Consider the following 17,202-nt stretch of genomic DNA (forward strand, 5'->3'; position numbering starts at 1 on the left):
TTTTGAAATTCCAGCTCTGCAGTGTTTGGATCACCAGTTCTGAAACAAACCCAACTCCACTCTGATCATATGCAGTGGACTATGGGGTTAGAACAGCTGATTCACTGAGAGTTGGTATCTGGCCCTTGTCCTATTAGGTAGAAAAATTCAAACTAATCTGAATGTTATTTTTCTTTTCAAAATGTTGATAGCCAGCATAGCAGATTTGGCAATAACAGTACAAGTTTTCTGAAACACAGTCACTACACTTGTACTTGTGGACGATTTATTTCTCCTTTAAGTTGTTTTCCCCATAAAAAATAACAAAATAATGAAGTGTTGAATTTTGGCAGCTACACCTGAGTTACACTTATTTGACAACATAATCAGGAGAGGGAGAAAGGATTTTACACTGACAGAGAGTAAGTTTAGATTAGATTTTCAGAAGAAATTCTTTCCTGTGAGGGTGCTGAGGCCCTGGCAGACACAGAGAAGCTGGAATCCCTGCTCCTGGATCCCTGGAAGTGTCCAAGGCCAGGCTGGATGGGGCTTGGAGCAACGTGGGACAGTGGAAGGCATCCCTGGACATGGCAGGGGGTGTAACAAGATGGGCCTTAAGGGCTGTTCCAAGGCAGAGCACTCTGTGGTTCTGTGGTGATGTAGCTGCCTGCACCTCAAACATCATTCAGCACACTCCTTAACACAGACATTGGCAGTCACCCAGATTTCTCCTGAGTCTCCTTCACAAGACACTGGGAATCAACAGCTCATGGTCTTTTGCAACATTTCTGAAAGTTCAGGCAATTGTTCTCTAACTGCAGAAGTTTAAGCAGAGGAGAAACAATGAGTTCTGTTAAAGCCTAAGAGTATGAACACCACAGCTACAAGCACTTCCATTAATGTCAGGGATTTTAAAACATTCGAGTCCAGAACAGGACCTTACCAGCACATATCCCCACCAACACATGTGGACTCCAAGCCAGTCAATCATTAATTATAGTGCAATAAGATCTACTTTTGTATCAGGTGACTGGTCAAGCACCAAAGCAGGAAATAGCTCAAGAACACCATTTCTGCAGCAAAACCTACTGCACCTCCATTCAATTGTGTCAGACTATTGCAAATAAACCTGAAAATAAAGGCATCCCCAAACAAATTTGCGAAAAATTGTAGTTCTTTAGTCCTGATTCAAGGCTGTACAGACAGAATAAAAGGAGCTGCTTTTCCTTCAGACCAGTAACAGAGTTTATCAATTCTGAGTGGTAACACAGACTCATCTGTGCCTGAGCATGCAGCCAGACATCCCAACAGCAGCAGTTGCAGCTGCCTCTCCAACCTGACAGGGAAGGCAGGGGGAATTCTGCAGAGCCAGAAGAACAGCAAGAACCTAAGCTATGGCATGTTACCAGTAACGTGCTGTCACTGCCTGTGTGTCTCTTCAGCACTAAAGCAAAGGCACTTACAACCTAAACAAATGCCAGACAATGCAAACAACACAAGCCAACAATAATGTCTAAACAATGCAATATCAGACTGCAAGAACCTTGGTGTTGGAGATGGTGAGACACCCATGCAGTGTGGACTGCTTTGCTTGCCTTAAATACATGGACAGTTATTTTAGTACAGGGAGAGCTTCTTTTCCCATTTTCTTTACAGTCCAAATAACAGGGGGATCAGAGGATGGAGGCCCTTAAAGATTTCAGATTAACAGAACAAATAAGCAAATACAACCAAAGGGAGAAAACAAAGATCACAAAAAAAAGGAGTGAGCTGGGAAGAGCAGAGGTACTTAAATATGTGATGGATCCACAAACAGCCTGCTAGAAACATTTACTTGGCAGCACTTAATCATTAACAGCAAAAAACCCCAAAAGCCCCAAACAAACAAACAAACCCCTCAGAAACAAACAACAAAACAAAAACCACAAAACCCCCACCACCAAAAAATCTCAAACAAAACAAAACAACAACCCCCTCAAAACCAACAAACAAACAACAAATAAACCAACCCAAAAAATCTCAGGGAGAAAGCTGTTTTTCTTTGAGTTAAAATTTCTGGCCATGGGAACGCCTGCAAACTTTCAAATATTAATGACAGAAAAGACTTTCAGTACAAGGATTTCCAACAGCTAATTATTGTTCAATACTACCCACAGCTGTTTTGAAAAATACAAAGGATATAAGTATCAGGTATTGCTTGGAAGGAACAAAAAGTTACTATAAAATGTTGCTGGAATCCTTGAACTAGAGTTATCATTGTTGTTCTTGAGTAACCACCTCGGAGAAGTCTTTTGCAACAGTCTAACAGCTAGTGATTACAGAGAGAAGGAAATGCCAACACCAGGGAATCCCCTGTTCTGGTAATACAGTGCCCTAGATATGATCCATGTTATTTCTATGCTCTGGGTACTCCTGTATGCTCTGAAAATCCTACTGGGATTTCCTCTAAGCCAGAAAAGCTTTCAGATGCTCCAGCTTCTTTTAGGAATTGGACATAAAAACACAAGGATTGAGATAATACAGTTCAAAGGAGAAGGTCTCACTGTCCTCTCCTCACAAGCACCTGAGAGGAGTCCTCCCTCCCGCTGCCCTGGGACCAGAATCAGCATCAGCTGCATCCACCCGGCCATTGCTCGCTTGTTCACAGGCCCAGAGAGGCTGGGGAGCATTTTGGCAGGTCCCAGGCAGCACTCTAAATTTGGTGTTTGGTGGCTAACAGTGCGCCAGCCCAAATATTCCAGCAGCAAATTTCACTGAAGCATGGGCCGGAAAGACCAAGGTGAAAACAAACTCTCAACAAAATTCTACTTTCATTACAGAAATTTCAAAAACATTGAAGGCGGAGGCTGCAGAACACAAGAGCCAGGCTTAGCGAGCTCTCCCTGCCGAGACGCGCTGCCCGCTGCGGGGTGGGCTGGCAGCATAGGTGTAAACCGTGCGTGCCGGGGGAGCCTCACCAGCGGGCAGATCCTCAGGCACTGCCCGGCACCTGGGGCTCGCACAAACCATTCGAACATCTTCCAGCCCCTCCACGCACCCAGCCAGCCCCAGGCGCAGCCCAGAGCCCCCACGGCCGGCTCGCCGCAGGGACCAGCGCCCGCTCTCCGGTCACCGACACCCCCGGAGGTTCCGGCCTGGGTTCCGGAGCCCACGGCCAGACACAGCGGCTGGGGCCGCGCCCGAGCCTCCCCCGCAGCTGGTCCTTGGTCTAGAGCACAGCCAGCGACCCGCGGCCCGGACACGGGGGCCTGACGAAGGCCAGCCTCGGAGCCGGCCCCCTCCGGCTCCCTCCCGGCCCCTCGCCGGAGGATGCTGCCGCGATGCTACCGCCCGACACCGAGTTCCACCCCCCTCGGTGGACTCCCGGAGCCCCGCGCACCCTCACCGCTCTCCGCCGCTCCGGGCCGCGTCCGGCGGGACCGGGGGCGCGAGCGGCCCCGCGCCTGCGCAGAGGGCGCGGCAGCTGTGGGACGGGCGCGCGCACGCGGTCCTGCCGGGCCGGGCTGGGCGGGAGCGCGCGGGGCGTCCGCGGCCCTGGGGCCAAGCGGCGCTGCGGTGAGGGGCGGTGAGGGGCTGTGAGGGGCTGTGAGGGGCTGTGACGGACTGTGAGGGGTGGTGGGGGCCGTGGAGGGCTGTGAGGGACTGTGAGGGCTGATGGGAGCTGTGACGGACTGTGAGGGGCTGTGACGGGTCGTGAGGGGCTGTGAGGGGCGATGGAGGGGTTGTGAGGGGCTGACAGAGGGGTGGTGAGGGGCTGTGACGGACTGTGAGGGGCGGTGAGGGGCTGTGAGGGGTTGTGAGGGGCTGTGAGGGGCTGACAGAGGGGTGGTGAGGGTGGCTGTGAAGGCTGATGGAAGCTTTGGAGGAACAGGAGGCTGTGAGGGTTACAGGGAGGGACTGTGAGGGGAGTGCAGGCCAAAATTTAGGGAGTGTGAGGGGTGACGGGGACTGTGAGGAGTGGTGGGTGTCAACGAGGGGCGATGTGGGGCAGACAGGGTGGTTGTGGCAGTGTTGTGATAAGAGTATAGAAATTTGGTGGAAAAGAAACCCCTTGTTAGCCAGCTGGTCATTAGGGATCAGAGAGGGTGAGGGTAGCTGGGCTTAAGCTCTTATTATAACTTGTTTGGTACTATAAGTGGTTGTGTTCAATAGGAAGTTCCATGAGCACAGGTCCTCAAGCAGGGCATGTTCAACACTGAGTCTGGTAATGTTCAATAAGAACTTTCACCATCACAGGTTCATGAATAGTATGGTTTATTGAAGCGGCAGAAGTGCAAGGGGGAATGGAAAGGGAGAATAACTGTAAGGTAGTATGTTTTAATTAGATTTTCAGAAGAAAATCTTTACTTAGAGGATGGTGAAGCCCTGGCACACGGTGCCCAGAGCAGCTGTGGCTGGCCCTGGATCCCTGGCAGTGCCCAAGGCCAGGCTGGACAGGACTTGGAGCAAGCTGGGACAGTGGAAGGTGTCCTTGCCCATGGCAGGGGGTGGAACCAGATGAGCTCTAAAATCCCTTCCAACCCAAACAATTGTAAGATTCTATGAAATAATAGATTCGGAATTGCCCTAGATGGATGCACTAGCTGTGGTAGACTTCTAACAATAGCAGTAGTGTAGACTTCTAACAATAGCAGTAGTATAGTGTTAGCTGAGGTAATAATAATCGTAATAATTTTATGTAGAAGCTTACAATGAATGCTTGGGAGGAGGGAGAGGAGACTAGTAGCCCATCATCTCTTTCTGAGGTCCTTTTGGGTCTTCCTTCTAACTAGGTGAAATTTTTACCCTCCATATATACACCCCAATCTTATCGCCGTCCTTCTTCTTCACATATAGCATGATCTAAGCAGAGAGCAATGTAATACTGTAATATATGTGAGACTAAGGTGCTTAATGAAGGCAATTAGCATATGCAGGGTTTGTTGGGTTTTTTTTTTGTGGTTTTTGTTTTGTTTTTTTGTTATGGTGTCCTTCGAAGTTCTGGTCATACAACTTTGTTCTCATTTGCTTCATTCTTCAGAGCGAGAGCAGGATCATTGCATCTGCACAGGACCTGCTCCTTCAGGGCCTTTCCTGGCATCAGCTGTGCAGCTCTCCATGCACAGAGATAACACAGAGGGTACACAGCACACACTGTAGGTATTGAGCCTCAGCCCTTGCTTGGCTCCTGGGTCATTATCCCACAGAGAGCAGGGCTGTGTGAGGAGAACTGGGCTGTGCTTCTGCCCTGGGGCCTGCGAAAAGCTCAGCGCAGATGTTAGAAACAATTGCCGCCTTAGGAAAGCTTTAAAATCTGACTATTGTGCTCAGTAACAATATGTTTTTGCAAAGCCTACAATGGCCAGGACAGAAATTGGTTCGTTTTAAGGATGAAGGATTTCCATAGTGTTTATTTGACTTGGCTTGGCAGCAATGCTCTGTTTACGACTGGATAAATAACTGCCACATTAAAGATTATTAACTAGCTATGCTTCAGTGGCCAATAAAGCACTAATCTTTTATATGGTGTTGTATATGTACACAGCTTGGTACGGCTGGATCTTGCCAAAGAGATAACAAATCCCTTACCTGGAAGTTTTACAATCTAAAGGAAACCACAAAGGACCACAAAGAAAGTACTAAACATGATAATGAAACATAAAATACACAGAGGACTTGGAGCCATTTGCAGCTGCATTTTAAGGGTCTTAAGAGGGTGTTTTATATTTACCTTAAAGCTCCTGAGCAGAGAGGCAAGATAAAATCCTAGGTTTGGTTTGGAAGGGACCTCAAAGCCCAGCCAGTCCCACCCTGTGCCGTGGGCAGGGACAGCTTCCATTAAACCAGATTGCTCCAAGCCCTGTCCAACCTGCTCTTGAGCACTCCCAGGGATGGAGCAGCCACAGCTTCTCTGGGCAACATCACCCTCACTGAGTAAACCTTCTCCTAATACCTGGTCTAAATCTCCCCTCTTTCAGTTTAAAACCATCCCCCCTTTTCCTGTCACCACAGGCCCTGCTGAATAGCCTGTCCTCACCTTTCTTGCAGACCCCTGTTAAGTCCTGAAGACAGACACAGCAGCCACTGTGCTGTGCCAATTGGTCAGTGGGGTCTTGGGCTGTGCTGTGCCCTGCCTCTGCAGCTGGCCAGGCAGGGCAGGCCTGAGCCCCAAACTGGGGGAAGCAGTAAGCAGTCCTTGCAATGTGCTTCCTTTAAGGCTTCCTTGTGACTGGCTAATCTGTGGACAGCAATGGGCTCGTGTCATGGAGCATGAGAGCCACTTCCAGAAGCTGTGATAAGAAATCGTTTGTTTATCCAAATATAAATTGGAATATAATACATTATTTTATATTCACTTGTGTTTAATTCTGCAGGGCCCTAAAGGACATTCCACACATGTAAAGCATTATGTTCCTTCTGCTAAATGAAGCTGAGCTAGCAAGGAAAGCAGGTTTAAAAGAGGATGAAAGTAGATGGAGAGGTGTGAGGACAGAGATAAGTGTGGGCAGCATTTTACAGGAGGATAGAAAACTTTCATCTGTCTTCAGTATTTATAGATCCTTTCACTGTAATATGTGAGACATGTATTTTGCATACTTGGGCTCATGGTGCCCCTCTGAGGTAATGCAGCACTGCTGTTCTCACTTCCCTCCCAGGAAACTGCAGCAGAGACAATGTGTCACATGGGGAAAAGGAAGCTGGGGATTGACAGGCTTTGGAAAAGCAGGAGCAGGCACAAGGAGAGGGACCAGACTCACAGAGTTTCTCTCCTGAAATGCGAACCATTATTGGAGCTGAACATGCTGTTTAGCCAGACAGCTGTTCTCAGTGTTCCGAAAGTAGGAAGGCTCTCTCCGAACTTCTGTCCTCATGCTCAGTGGTGCCTTATTGAGAGATAATTTAGGAGTATAATGGTGACTAAAGCCTCTGAATTGCCTGGTGTTTTTACCTAATTCTGGTACTCTGGGTGCAGTAGGGGGATAGAGTTCAAGGAGGCAGAGATAAGATAAAGGCACAGAGATAAGATCAATGTGGGGAAATCTTTCAGGAGGGGCCTGTGTCAATGCATGATAAAAGGAGACAGCAGTCTGTGGATTTATGGTGAAGATGGCAGATGATACAGGTAGAATGGGTGTGAAACTTTGGAGCCTGCGTGGCTGTATGAGTAATCTCCACCAACCTGTGTTCAGGCTGTTGGACTGTCTGTGGCTGTGAGAGAGAGGGTGAAGGCCTTGCTTGAGTAGCTGGCTGATGGCTGCTGCAAAACATGTTTGAATGCAGCCACTCCTCTTCCTGGAGGAAGATGTTCATTGCTGGCAGCTTTACAGAAGCCAAGGAATGCCAAGGCTCTCTTAAGTCATAAACCCTGCAGTGGTTCAAATAAAGAGAAAGACCTGGCTAGCCCCTGGGCATGGAGGGCAGTGAGTCTATGGAGACTTTTGAGGGATGAAAGAAGGATCTTTGTTTATATCTAACTAGTTCCCAGAGTTATTTCATGTAGCATGAAATAAAGTAGTTCTGCAAGTGCAGTGTTGGGTGAAGCCTGTGACCTTTGGGCTTTGTGCCTTGATGGTGGCTTCTCTCTCCGTTCTCTGAAGAACAAGTGAGTTCATACTGAACCATTCCTTTATGTGGGAATGCTATTCCCCCTGATCATACATTTTCCAGAACCTACAGGAACAGAAATTTCTCTGCTACGTACAGTTGTATATCTCACATTTTCTTATTAAACCATAGACTAGGCACTGGATGTAATGGAGGCCTTTTGACAGAGGCAGTGGAGGGACTGGAAAGCTGGACTGGGAAACATGAAAGCAAGAAAAGAAAAGCAAGTGAGGAATGGCTAAGTGGATGAAATTATCCATCTCATGAGACCTATCCTCATGTGTGTCCAACAGCCTTGGAGGGGAGATTCGCACTGGTAAGGTGGGCAGAGGAGCAGCTGGAGAATCATCAGAGAATGCCAGGAAGAACAGAAGGGTCTTAGGCCCAAACCTAAGCTGGGCTAGTAAGACAGTGGCTTTGCTGGTCCCGCAGCAATGGGATTTGCCCTGGGTTGCTTGCATGGGAAGCTGATAAGCCTCGGCAAAGTCTGACCTCCTGTGGGTAAAACTGGGAATTACCATGGGATAATTAAGCAAATCTTTTTCCTATCACGTGCCAGCATCGTAATGAGAGATTTGCTCAGTGGTGTGGATCACTTCTCTTCCACTTCCAGCAGCCAGACGTGGTTCTTCCCCTCTAGATGAGCTGCTGATGTTACTCCTGGCAATGAAGGTGAGGCCGATGGTCCCAAAACTGGGAGAGTGCTGGTGGATTTTTTAATGACACAAAAGGAATGTGGTCACGAAGGCAGCCAAGCATTTCTCTGTCACTGCAACAAGAACTCCGTGGACACTGTGTTTTCCATTTGGTTGGATGGGTTGCAGTCAGCTTTCCCTGTTTCTTTGTCCCTTCGCCACATATGGCAGCTCCTGCCTTTTAGGAGTGACATTAGTCACATTGTACCATGAATGTGAAAGGTTGTCTTCTGGTACTGGGTGATCCTCTTGGTGTGGAGAGGGGATTTGTGAGAAAGGAATTAGCAGTTTCCCTTTAGGATTACTTTAATCCCCCTCCTCCATGAGGAGACTGCAGTGATGTGTAGTACATTCCCAGCATATTGCACCAGGTATTCCAGAATGGGATATTGCTTGTTAGGATCCAGCTTTGGCTGCAGGTGCTGCTGTGGTGTTCCACACCTGCTAGGATCCAGTCCACAGAGATTCCTCTGGCTATTGGGCATCTTTGGAGCACTCTTACCAACTCTTGACTCTGGAGGACGAGAGCTCATTGCAGAAGGATCTTGCACATGACAGTTTTCCTCCCCCTGTATGGTGCCTGCCTGATGACCTGTGGGATCTTAGGGAATGACTCATAATCCAAGGGCTTTTCCTGGGAAAGTGGCTCTGTAGGAGTTTGGTTTATTCCAAGTGCAGGTGTATCTTATAAGCACCACGGACTGTTGGTCAGTCACATGCTACAGACATGGATAGATAACTAAATATTGCTTAATTTATGCCCTGCACTGTCTGTGATGTTGGCTTGATCCCTTTCTTTCCCCTGCACTCCACCACACCAGCTCAAACACAGCACTGCCTTTTCACAAGAGACTCATTGCCTTTCATCAGGCAAAGCAGGAACTTTTTTTTGGAACTGGCATCCCTCATGGTATTATGTTTCTGTCTGGGCTGCTGGCTCTGGGTCTTCAGGGTCTCTGGTGCATTTACCTCATAGTGCGATTGAGCAGCAGCAGTGAGGGACCTGCAGAGTTCACAGCAAAGGTGGCTGGACAAGAAAGTTCAAAACCAGGCTGTGACCCCATGGATCTGCCTTTTAGAGACTTGAGAATAGGCGTAACCTCCCTGGGTGAAGGATAAGAGAATATGGTGCCCAGATAGCCTCTGCCTGGAGAGGGATCCTGTCTGTCCCAGCCAAACAGCCAGGGCAGGCTTAGCTCTCAAGGGGGCTTTACACCAAAATCCATGGCACTGGGTGCTCTCAGGCCTGCCTGTGTTCTCCTCTAAGGCAAAGCAGAACCTTCAATTAGTGTTTCCAGAAGGTGTGAGATAGAGCTGGAGGAAAAGCAGGCTTGGTGGTGCTCTGGCCCAGGCCTGGTCCTTGCAGCCTTCGTACCTGTACTGGAGCATGAATTGCTACTCTGTGCTGGTGCCCCTCACCCCTCTGCAACTCTGTTTTCATTAGTGTGTGCTCTTTGGTTAAGGACCCTTCTCACTTCCAGCTGAACAAACACTTTCCATCGCGTGTAAAATCCAGCTTGGTGCTAATAGGCGTCTCCCCCACCTTCCTCCCTCCCCTTTACCACCTTTTCTGCAGTTGGCAGGACAAAAAAGTGTCGCTATTACCTGACTTATTATCAGCACGGGACTGTAATTTATGACATATGCTTGGTAGAGTGCCATGCTGAAAACATTTATGGCCCTCTTTGAGTCCTGTGGGGTGCTGGGGAGGGCAATGGCTGTGGAGGGGAAGCCAGTTGTTCCACCCGTGCAAAATACAGCACAGTCCAAAAGCTTCCTCTGCCTTCTGACAGCAGCACTGTGGGCAGTAGGCTCAGCACCCTGCTCTGATGTCAGTGGGTTGAGACACCAGTGCCCAGAACAGATGCAAGATTTTTCTCTCCTTAGGAAACACACAGTTTCTCCCTTGGGAAATTTATTGAATTCCCCATCTTTATAGCTTTTAGTCCTGTACAATCTTACCCCTCAGGCAGGATCTCAGAACCTGCCTTCCTTTTGTTCCTCATACAAGTGTCACCTGCTCTTTTCTTCCCTGGCTACAAGTCCCTATTCTCCCTTGGGAGGTCTGCAGCAGTTGCCCTATCTGCAGCAGGTCAAGCACAGGAGCTGTGGAAGGCAGGCATTACAGCAGGACAGCTGCCCTCCAGCAACCAGATTTATCTGGTTGGAAGGAAACAACCTGATCGTTTAGTTCTCCATGTCTGAATTTGAGCTGAAAGTGTGGTATGGAGAGAAGGGGGCAAAGGAATTGTCATTGCTGTAGGTGGGCTAGATTTGAATAGCAATAGAAAGGGCAAGGGAAAGTCCTGGCAGCAGTGACTTTTTTCAGTGACTGAAGAGAGACTTAAGAGAAATAAGACTTTATATCTCAGTCTTGAGATGAGTGATATCAAAATTTGGCATGGGAAAGAGTTTTTTACACTGGGCTATTTGCTGATAACTGAAAAGTTAATGTTGACTGTTGGGCTCCTCTCAGGAAAACACCCTTGTTCATATTTCAGAGGTATTTGGAGCTTGGCTGTCTGGTCTGTCCACTTGTTGTGTTTCAAAGGATGGGAGTAGAGATCATCCAAAACATTTCCCAGTTTCAGGAGCATACTTTCCCTGAAGCTGCTCAGTTAGAAGGATCATTTGCTTGGCCTGCAGTGAGGTAGGCTCTCTGTACACTGTGGGGAAGGATCACATGGCAGTTTGTCCTCTTTCTTTGGTTCAGGCTTTGCCAGCTTCTGGGTGAGAAGTAGGTCTCTGCAGCCCTCTGCTTCAACAGTGCCATGTGTGCATTCATGTAAAGGAGACGTTCTGGCTGGGCTTGAGTCCTGGATGCTCTCTGCTGCTTGCTGTTTTGAAGGTTTGCAAGATAAAGCCTTGAGAGCCGGGTGACATAAGGAGATGTGTGAAGCCCACAGTGCCAAGCTAATGCTGCTTCCAGAGTCATCATCTCTAGCTGCTGTTATTTCTGGATGTCTTGTCCAAAGGATCTCAAGGCTGAAGGTTTGGTCTGAGAGAATGCCTTGAACTGCAGTTGCTTCATTCCTGCTGTGTTTGGACAGAATGTGTGTTTTGGATGGCATTTATTTCCCCAAACAGCAGCTATGTAGAAGTTTGCCATCTGGTGTAATTTTGTCCTCTGAGTTCCATCTGCCCTGTGCAGTGGGGAGAGACTGAAGCCTCCCATGAGTGAATCAGCTCATTTTGTCTTAAGCACTATTGGGTGGAGCAGGTTGCTCTGGAGCTGATTCTGCTTTTTCTCACTGGAGCTTAGATATTTAGGTGCCAAACTGGGTGCTAAAATCAGAGATGAAAACCCTCACTTTCACTTTTTGTGTGAGGGAGGGCTGGTGAGAAGCTCACATTGTCTATGGGGTCTGAGCCACCTTTAAGTCTTGTTCTGTTGACTGAGTCCCAGACACCCCATAACCAGGTCAAATCTCTGCCTGGAGCCCAGAAAGAGACCCCCTTTCTCAGATGGTGAGAAGCAGATGGATGGTGCTGGATCCTGCTGAAAACGGGGAAGAACCACACTTGAAAGGTTTCTCAGTGTCCTGCAGAGTGAAAGCAGTTTAGCTGTCAATAAACCTCTGCTGGGTGCAAGATTATTCAATGGGGAAAGGTGGGGGGAAATGGCAAAACATGGCAACCTGTCTTAAGAGAGTTCACTGTATATGCACATGATAAAAATCATACCTTGGGATCAGCTTCCTTCTCTGCTTTTTTGGCTTTTGGCATGTGTAGCCAAGCTCTGGCAGGCAGGGAAAATTTCCTTCTCCCTAGGGTAATTAAAAAAGACCATTTCCCCATTTAAAGAGTGGGAGGGAGGTGAGGATGGAAAGGGGAGCTGAGCCAGGCAGTGGGCAGGCCCTGCCCACACTGCTGCATGAGTTAGCAGAGCCATGGCTCTCCCACCCCCACCACTTTTCACAGCGTTAGGCACGTGGGATTGAGGGGGGCTGGATGGGTATGAAAGCAAACACACATCTGGAAGTTCCTCCAGTTAATTGGGCAATTATTCATACCATTCTTGCTGGAAGCAGCCTGCTACTGCTGAGCCAAAACCAACAACAACAGACTGTGGGCGTACTTCATCCCTGCTTAGAGCGGGAGGCTTGTGTGGCAAGGTGGGGCTGCAGAGGGCAAGTTCAGCAGTGAGCCCACTGCTCCTGGGCTGCTCTGCTTGGCTATAGAGGTGTGTGGGGAAGCCCTGGAGACCCTGATGTGATGAGATGCTTGGTAAGCACTTGCTTCACAGTGCATGTGGGCCCCAGGTGGGGAGGGGGAAGCTGCTGCTCTGGAGCAGCATAAGAACCCAAGTCAACCTGTGTTGGGTTTTATTAGGAGCTTGGCAGACTGTGGTGTTGGTGAAGGTAGTCCAGGCCTAGCTATGCTTTGTAGCGCTTTACTCCTCATAAATAATGGATTCACTGCCATTTCTGCCCAGCTCCCAACTGAGTGAGGCTCTGGCAGCTCATGTTCACCTTTTCCATCCCTCCTCCTTTACCTTTCTCACATCCTTGGTTCCTTCTTAGTCTGACAGCAGTGTCTCTGGATGTCCCCATTCCCTGCCTGTTTTCTGGTACAGATGCTGTGTAGGTGAAGTTCTGAGGGAATGCAGAACTAGATGGCCTTGTTCATTCCCCAGGATTTGCCTGTGGGATGGAAGCTGGGAGTGACCACCTCAGTCTGAGTGGCTTTCCCTATGACAGGGTTGACAGACCTCAGCAGATCCTCAGGGAGATGATGTTCAGGAGTACCCTGACACCATCAGCCTTGAAGAGTTCTCTTCTTCTCATCTCTATATCTGGTGGGATCACTTCTGAGGCTGAATTCTCTGGGATTGCATATCAGTGTGACAGACCAGATCTTGAAAGCGTTTCCCTGGAACTGTGGCTGACTGCTCTTTGAGGGCTTTGCCATTCCCTCCCTGCTGCCAAAGCCCACAGGAAGCCTTCCCCTTCCAGCAGAATCTCTTGATTGATAAAAACAATCCCCTTCTTTCAAACCGTGCCTGCTGCACAAGCTGGGGGTGCTGCATTTGGCCCATCTGCTTCCCACTTTGCCTGAGAGCACATCTCTGGCACTGGGAGTCTTTGTGGCAGCCTCAGAAGTGCATGCTGTGCTGGGCTCCACCAGCATAATTGGAGCCAGCTCCAACCAAGCCCAGCTGGGATGTGAAAGGAGAAGAATTCCCATGGTTCCTTCTTCCTTGTCTTTTTCCCTCTGCCACGAGATGGGTCTTCTCTAAAGAAGAAATTTATTGCCATTAACTCAAGATCTTCCTTAGGATAACATAAATCAGACAGACAGTTTGGCTCCAGGACGAACGTGCAAACGTAAGCAAGGCTGGAGTGGGTCACGCCATGGAGCCGTTGAGTACAGCGTTTTCTCCACAGCATCACTGGAGTAAGTGCTGTAGGAAAAGGCTGGAAACAATGCATGCATGGCATGTGCTATCTTGCCTCTTCTCTGATGGTCCATGGATGTGGTGAAAGGTTTATCTAGTGGGTGATCAGCAAATGTTTTGTATATTTGTTTGTCCAGTTTTGAAGTGTCTTAGATGGTGCTAACTCAGAAAGGCTTGGGGGTGTAAAGTTCTCTGCATGAGCTTTAGTAGTGGTATACAAAAGTACTGTGAGGACATCTGAGCATCAAAAAACACTGTAGAGAGGGGAGCATGATTCCCAGTTTTACAGGAGGGAGTGAAGAATGTAAATGACTTATCCAAAATATCAGTGGGAATCCTTAACAGAGTGTGGTGTTGAAACCAGATTCTCAGACTCCTGTGACTGTTCAGCTTTCCTCTTTGATAATCACCCACACAGAGATCTAAGTTAGGATTGGAACTTACCCTCGAGCTAATGCAGAAATAAACCTAACTGAAGGGAAAGCCTTCCTTACTGTCCAGCTGGATGCCTGTACTGTAGAAGGAAGACATTGCCAGGTGGAGAGGCCAACCAACAAAACCTGCTTTGTCAAGGATTAGGAAATGGAAACATTGCTGAGGGTCCAGCTGAGGAAATACGATTCTGAAGGTGCTCAGAAAAATCAAGATTTGTGGTGGAAAACTGTTTCAGGGAACAGGAGAGAGTTAGGGACAGGAGCTGCTGTTCAGCCAGAAGGGAGAGAGTAGAGCCGCCAGCCATGTGGAAGGGATGGGAAAGGTAGGAGGGTATGTGGAGCTGGGCACTGAAATGGAGCAGCTGAGATACAAGCATCAAGGGACAGCTCTCGCTCTCACTGAAGGGAATGGACTGACTCCCATTGACGTCAATGAGGGCTGAACTGGGACCCTTGCGAGAAATATATTGAACACAGACAAATCCAGCAAAGTCAAAACAGATGATGCAGGCTGCTTAATACAGTCACAGGGAGCTGATTGCGAAATCTCCTAACAAGGCAGTTCTGTCAAGCAGCCATCCAAGCCCAGTAGGCTCCGGCCTAGGAGAGGAACATGGGAGGCTGTGGTCCTGGAGAAGGCATACCTAAGATGGAAAGCTGAAATGGCGTGGTTGTGTCCTCACCGTGCTTCAGCATAACCCCACTCGCCACCTTGTTTGTGTGACCTTCTCAGCTATCTTACTGTATTCCAGGTGCTTTTTCCTGAGCTTCCCCCGTCCCACCAATGAAGCTGTTCTGAAGCTGGAGGTGTGGACAGACTGGACAAGTTTTCAGAGAATACACTGCTGTACCTCAGCTGGCAGTGGGGGACAGCTGAGTGTGCACACGCCTAATCCATGGCACATGGAAGTCAGTTCAACTTAGCCAACGTGACAGAACCGCACTAAGCTGGCTGAAGTGACCTTATTTGCACGGACTAAGCAAATGCACATGGACTGTGACGCTGACACGCAGTAACCACTTACCGCGTGATAGCCGGTTCCTGTGCTTGCGCTCACTCTCTGACTCATCACCCCAAACTCTTCCCTTGCTGTGCTTCCCAGTCCCTTGTTCCAGGTTCCCAGTGCCTGGTTTCCTCTGCGTCAGGGATGTCTGTGATCCTACCGCAGCCCTGTGTCTGTCCAGGGAGTAGTTTTGGCAACTCTCCTGCTCTGCTCCATGGAGTCTCAATGATCTGCTCCAGATTCAGGCTCTCCCAGTCCTCTTCTGAGGGTACTAAGCCAGCCAGCTCCCTATGGGACCCCAGGTCATGGCTCCCCTCACTGCGCAAACCCTTTTCAGCCCAGCAGGCCTCCTTGGGCACCAGGACCTGTGTCTCCTCCATCTTTACTTTTGTTCCCCACTTGGAGAAAGCAGAGAGTCCAGACATGGCTCTACCCATAGCAAGAAGATGTGTAGCACTCTAATGAGGTCAGTGGAGAGATCTTGGCAGTATCTTCTCTATGGCACAGTGAGAATTTGGAAAAGTTGATGGAGTTGAAAGGAGAGGGCAGGATGAAGTTACTAGTGTGGAATATGAAGCTGAAAATATAAGGAGCTGAGTTTCTGGATGCTCCTGAGGATGTCTCATCCTTGACCAAGCACTGGTTCAGGCTGAAGAGCAGAGACTTCAGTGAAGCCACACTTACTCCACACCATGTTGAAACAGAATTCAGTCCATAAAGATCCATTTCCCCTACACCTGGAGTTGTACCACAGTTGTTGCTGTGTTATGAAAAAAGGGACAGATCTAAATTAACTGATTTGTAAGTAGAAAATTCAAAGGAATGGGAGCAGGAGTGGAGACAGGAGAGTGCAGGAGTGGAGACAGGCAGGGGGCATTGTTGCTCTTAAAATAGTCCTATACTGTATGCACAGTTTAGATGTTTTGAGAAGAGTGGAATTTCACTTTTGATTCCGCATGGATAGACTGGACTGAAACTTTACCTTCCTTTTCACCCTGGATCCACTGAAATAGCAGCATCTTGTACAAGGACCAGCGTCCTTGATGTGCAAGTAATGTTTGGTGGGGAATCCAAGAGTGTACACAGGGACAGGTTACCTGCAGTGGGCATTGAGGCATTGCTTGAACTTTCAGGAATGAAATGAGCAAAGCCAGAGTGCTGGGGCCAGCAGACAAGAAAGACACCAAGAGGGGCCTCTTTCCACTGTGCCTGATGCAAATAAAGGCTACGGAAAAGTGTGGGCTTGCTGTATGCTGGGGCAGAGGATCTAGAAACAAAGGGCATGGAAAAGGCAAACATTCAACACCTTTTTGATACTGGTACCCATAATGTTTAATGCCCTTTTAAATGGCTTAGTGTGCACTCTCAGCGAGATTAGAGACAACCAGTTGATATCCCCGAGGGCACAGCTGGTAGTCAAAGGGCACTTCACAAGCTGTCCTCTATCCTGTGCTGTGATAGGCATTTCAGCGCTGATGGCCTGGCATTTTCTGCTGCCTGCACTGCTTGTTTGCTTCTTGCTTCCATTTCAGGTAGCTCTCTTTTTTTGAAGATGGTGGGAAAACATTCCTTCTCTAAGTAAGCAGCTGAAGGGACTGTGTTAGACTAGTCACACCTCAGTGAGTTAATTTGCACTGTGAGCCATAATTTTATGTTTGTGGGTTCTGTGAGCCATAGTTTTGTGTTTGTGGGTTTCCCACAGTTACAGTAGGACCAGGATGTACTCACAGCATTGTTACATGTAAGCTACTGCATCAGCCTCATGCACTTCTGCCAAGGGCTTGCCTCTGTGCAGTGAGGTGGGAAAGGACCTGGATATGAGAGGAGGTGTGGGCTTGAAGGAGCCCTGCTCCACATTAGTTCTGCAGCCACAGCCTGGCACAGAGCTTCTTCCCTCTCCATGCAAACTGGCACATGAGGACTGTGTCCTTGGAGAGGAGCAACCCGAGGTTCACCCTGTGTGGTGAGGTGAAGGTGTTTCTGGAAGCACACAGGAAAGCAGCAGCATAACTATCTCCTTAGCTGGTCCCAGCTTACACCAGTTATAGGCCATACTGTGTCTTCTGGAGTGTATCTGGAACAGCCTCCTCCATCAATGTTCCTACTTT

General features: G+C 48.6%; 1 protein-coding gene across 2 annotated transcripts in view; it reads right to left on the bottom strand.

Moving 5' to 3' along the window:
• TBC1D24 (TBC1 domain family member 24) overlaps positions 1-3,422 on the bottom strand; it is a 37,181-nt gene extending 33,759 nt beyond the window's left edge. Inside the window, exon 1 of one of the 2 annotated variants that reach the window (XM_058815896.1) lies at positions 3,365-3,422. The gene's annotated coding sequence lies outside the window, so the exon portion shown is untranslated. The remainder of the gene's footprint in view (positions 1-3,364) is intronic. The other variant, XM_058815895.1, reaches the window with a different exon arrangement.
• Positions 3,423-17,202: the final 13,780 nt, after the last annotated feature.

The sequence above is a fragment of the Ammospiza caudacuta genome, chromosome 17, assembly GCF_027887145.1.
Source record: "Ammospiza caudacuta isolate bAmmCau1 chromosome 17, bAmmCau1.pri, whole genome shotgun sequence".
NCBI classification, from domain to species: Eukaryota; Metazoa; Chordata; class Aves; order Passeriformes; family Passerellidae; genus Ammospiza; species Ammospiza caudacuta.